General features: G+C 38.3%; 1 non-coding gene across 1 annotated transcript; it reads left to right on the plus strand.

The window, feature by feature from the left end:
• The first annotated feature begins 235 nt into the window (after positions 1-235).
• LOC129070055 (U6 spliceosomal RNA) lies at positions 236-337 on the plus strand. The gene has a single exon (XR_008529073.1). It is a non-coding gene; the product is annotated as a U6 spliceosomal RNA (small nuclear RNA).
• The last annotated feature ends 4,680 nt before the right edge of the window (positions 338-5,017 follow it).

Genomic DNA, 5,017 nt, shown 5'->3' on the forward strand with positions numbered 1-5,017 from the left:
TATTAGCATAATAATATTTATACTTATACATGTACAAAAGAACCTTATTCTACTTGGAGGTTATATTCTAGAAATTCCAAGTTAACAAAAAAATATGAAAGAAGGGTTCCCATGATTCATTTTTTTCCTCTTATTTTTGGCCTTTCATCATTTGTTCCACCTTTCTTTCAGGTACACTGTAAAGTAGGAAATCAGGCTGCAATGGTATTACATCAAGATAAAAGTGTCCCAGGGCTTGCTTTGGTACCACGTATGTTACATTAAAATGATACAGAGAAGATCAACATGGGCCCTGTGCAAGGATGACACTCAAATTCATGAAGGTTTCCATATTTTTAAAGAGGTGAAGAGATTAATAAGTAAAAATTGGTAGTTGCAAACTAGTCACAGGGATGTAAAGTACAGCGTAGGGAACATAGCAGTAATATTGTGATAACTATGTATGGTGCCAACTGGGTACTGGAAATATCATGGGGAGTGCTTTGTAAAGCATGTGATCGTCTAACCACTATGCTGTACACCTGAAACCAATACAAAATAGTATTGAAAGTCTACTATAATTGAAAAATAAAAATTAAAAAAAAAGAATGCATCAGAGGAATTAAAAAAGATGGGAAAAAAAGTGTTCCAACTGGTCAAGATGGAGGCATAGGTGAGTATGTCTCATCTCCTCTCACAACTACAGAAAAAATTACAACTAGACTACAAAACAAATATCACCCAGAATTGTCAGAAAATCAAACTGTATGAAAGTCCAAAAACTAAGGATTTAAAGAAGCCACATTCATGCAGATGGGTAGGAGGGCCGGAGACGCTGCTGAGAGGTGCAGAGAGGTGGAGTCACAGAACAGGCGGTCCCACGTCCATGTGTGGAAATAAAAATCGGAATGGATATCGTGGGATCAAGAGATCCTAGCCCAGACCAGACCACCCAGCCCAGGGTTCCAGCGCCAGGAAGATAAGACCCCATAACTTCTGGCTGTAAAAAAAAAGTGGGTATAGAGACAGTGGAAGAAACTGCTGGATTCTCAGGAGACTCCTTTTAAAGAGTCTGCAGTGGGCTTAGGATTTATACGGACTCACTCCCTCTGGGATTCAGCGCCAGGGCAACAGCTGGAAGGATGCCAGTGGCATATGGTTAGAAACTGAAGTGACTGGCAACAGGATGAGTGCCAGGGGACAGCTTACCCCTGGGAAAAACTCCAGAGGCCAAGCAGCAGCATTGTCCCCTCTCTGAGCCCTCCCCCACACAGAGCCACAGAGCAGTGACAGTGGTTGCCTTGCCCTGGTGATTACCTAAAGTTCCACCTCATACAACTTACAGGTGTGCTTTCCTAAAATAGGCCACGATGCCAAGACAGGGAGTCAAAGATGTTCTACCAAATAAACAAACAAACAAAAAAAACACAGGGAGGCTGCCAAAATGAGGAGACAAAAAAGATGGCAGAAATGAAAGAACAGAACAAAACTAAAGAAAAAGGACCAAATGAAATGGAGATAAGTGACCTATCAGATGCAGAGTTTAAAACACTGGTTATTAGGATGCTCCAGGAACTCAATGGGTACTTCAACAGCATAAAAAAGACCCAGGGAGAAATGAAGGTTACATTAAGTGAAATAAAGAAAAATCTACAGGGAACCAACAGAGGAAAGGATGAAACTGAGAATCACATAAACAATTTGAAACATAAGGAAGAATAAAGCATTCAATGAGAACAGCAAGAAGAAACATAATTTAAAAAAATGAGGATAGGGAAGGAGGGGGGGCGGGGAAAAGGAAGGGAAGGGGAAAGTCAAGAAACATATAGCAAGGACTCATGGACAAAACCAAAGGGGAAGAGCTGAGGGAGGGAAGGGGGGAGGGGGCAAGGGAAAGTGGTGGGGGGTAGGCAGAGACAAATGTATTTGAAAAAATAAATTAAAATAAAATTTTTTAAAAAAAGAAAAAAAAATGAGGATAGGCTAGGGAGCCTCTGGTATATCTTCAAACATAACAGCATCCAAATCATAGCGGTGCCAGGAGAAGAAGAGGAAGAGCAAGAAATTGAAAACTTATTTGAAAAAATAATAGAAGAAAAATTCCCTAATTTGGTGAAGGAAATAGACATACAAGTCCAGGGAGCACAGAGAGTCCCAAACAAGATGGACCCAAACAGGACCACACCAAGACATATCATAATTAAAATGCCAAAGGTTAAAGATAGAATCTTAAAAGCAGCAAGATAAAAGCAGAGAGTTACCTACAAAGGAGTTCCCGTAAGATCTTCAGCCAATTTCTCAAAAGAAACTTTGCAGGCTAGCAGGGACTGGCAAGAAGTATTCAAAGTGATGAAGGACAAGGACCTGTAATCTGGATTACTCTATCCAGCAAAGCTATCATTTAGAATTGAAGGGCAGATAAAGTGTTTCCAAGATAAGGTAAAACAAAAGGAGTTCATCATCACCATGCTATTATTATATGGAATGCTAAAGGGAATTATTTAAGAAAAAGAAGACCAAAACTATGAACATTAAAATGGCAATAAATTCACAACTATCAACAATTGAGTCTAAAAAAATAAATTAAGCGAACAAGCAGAACAGGAACAGAATCATAGATATGGAAATCATTTGGTGGGTTATCAGTTGGGAGGGGGAAGGGAGAGAATAGGAGGAAGGTACAGGGATTAAGAAGTACAAATTGGTAGTACAGAATAGACAGGGGGATGTTAAGAGCAGTATAGGAAACAGAGAAGCCAAAGAACTTAAATGCATGACCCATGGACATGAACTAAGGGGGGGATTGCTGGAGGGAATGGGGGTACCTGGTGGAGGGTGGCAAAGAGGGAAAAATTTGTACAACTCTAATAGCATAATCAATAAAATATATATATATATATATATTTAAAAAGTGTCCCATCAGTGCCAGTATTGATCACTGAGTAGCCCAACACAGGTGTATTATTATAGGAGCTCAGAGCTGAGTGTTAAATATTCAGCATTAATTTCTCATAACTGAATAGTAATTTTAAAAGAAAAAAAAGAACCAAACAAGGTGAGATAAATTTGGTTATGTCAAGAATTTGACAACGACTTGTTCAAAGCATAATACTGATCCTATTGACCATTTTCATCCCCATTCCCTTAGTCTCAACATGTTTTCCTTTTAATTGTCTAGACTTTTTTTATTATTGTTTTAAAAGATAAATGCATTTTTATGTTTGACTCTGAATTTCCAGGCATTGCACCTGATTCAAAATACTTTAAAATTAGTTCCTGCATTGCATTGAAAGACACACCAACTCTACACTAGGGATTAGTTAGGTTAAAAGCCCCGGGGGGCTCCTAATTCCAATTGCTGGCTATAGGCAGAGCTGACAAAATTTTGTTCTGACAAAGTACTTTGTTCTTGTAATGGGAAGTTTGTTAGTAGAGGAGCTTCTGAGAACTCTAGCATCAGGGCTGCTGGGTTGTATTTCTGGTTTTGCCATTTAATGAACCATGTCACTTTGGGTTAGTCACTTCATTGTTTAAAACCTCATCTGAAAATAGGGATAATTTCATGTTTCTGTGATTCTGATACACATTTTTCCTCCACATTTTATTATTCCTCAAATAGGATGTGTCTAAATAAATTTGCCAGGTCCAGTATGCATGTCCCAGTATGAAACATAACTATAATTTGTGAATGTAGGAAAAATTTAGCAGGTTCCATAGAAGGTACAATAGCTATTCATTTCATATCACTTCAAATGAGTTATTTGCATTTGATGACACAACACGTTTATTTGTATTTCATCTTAAATTAACTATACATTTATATTATTCTAAGTAAAGTGAACCTTTGTCACTGGAGGACTTATGAAATCATATTTCCTTTCTAACTAACAACAGACACTCTCTAATAACTCACTAAAAAGAGAGTCTTCAACTGATGATATGTTATAATCAAGGGAAAGGGAAAATAACACTAGCTGGCTAATGTTGAAGATTAAGTGAGATTATGCTCATAAAATGCTTAGCAGAATACATGGTACATAATAAGCAGTCAAATATCTCCATCATTGTCATCACCACACTTTACAATGAATTGACAATAACTTTCCGTACCCATATCTCATTCACAACTCCTGTGTAAGGAGGGTAGTAAGATTTGAGTTGGTGGTTCTCAATCTTGATCAACCTCGTCATTACCTGGTGAGATTCTGAAAAATATCAGTGCCCTGAGACCCAGAAAAATTAAACTAGAATCTCTAAGAGTTGGGCCCAGGCATTTGGAGTATTAGTAAAGCTTCCCCAGTAATTGTAATGTGCATTAATTAAAGTTAGTAGTTCTCAATCTTCAGTGCACATGAGATATCCCCATAGCTCAGATAAATGCATGAGCATCTTAAGGTGGTGACCTAAGTATCAGTAATTTTTTTTTTCTAAGTGGTAGATCCCAAACATCAGAATCACTTGTGGTGTTTGTAATTGAATCCAGATTCACATTCCCAAGTCCATCCAAATTCTTATTTAGGTTCCAAATGAGAGCTTTGCAGTAGGTATTTTTAACAAGTTCCCGAATTTATGCTGTGGTGTGGCTTTGAGAATCACCAATCTGGTTCATGAGGTTGGCAGTTAAAAGATCAGGGATTTAGCCCTGGTTCTACTAACTAGTTCACTTAACTCCCTCCTATATGAAATTAGGAAGGTAGACTAAAGCTCTCGAGATGTCTGACATCCCTTTTGACTCCAACAATTGAGAAGTCTGGGTCATTGGTCTACTGAGTCTACTGAAACTATCATTCTGTCCACCTCTTACAGAAAGTTCACTTCTGTCCATGTTATTCTAATGGGGTCTGCCAACTTCCTTCCAGAAGGCTATTGTGACATGTCTAAGGTTGCATATCTTATCCAAAGCAGCCCAACTGAAGCAATTCTGCAGAAGTTTTGAATTGCAGGCCAGAGAACCAAGGACTCTGACCGTTCTGGTGACAAACTAAAAGTTTCCTGTCTGGGAGCCACAAATACCTATTCCTCTGTCTGAACCAATGAA

The sequence above is a fragment of the Pteronotus mesoamericanus genome, unplaced genomic scaffold, assembly GCF_021234165.1.
Source record: "Pteronotus mesoamericanus isolate MK-2021 breed Mesoamerican mustached bat unplaced genomic scaffold, CSHL_Meso_final contig_24, whole genome shotgun sequence".
In the NCBI taxonomy this organism is placed as follows: Eukaryota; Metazoa; Chordata; class Mammalia; order Chiroptera; family Mormoopidae; genus Pteronotus; species Pteronotus mesoamericanus.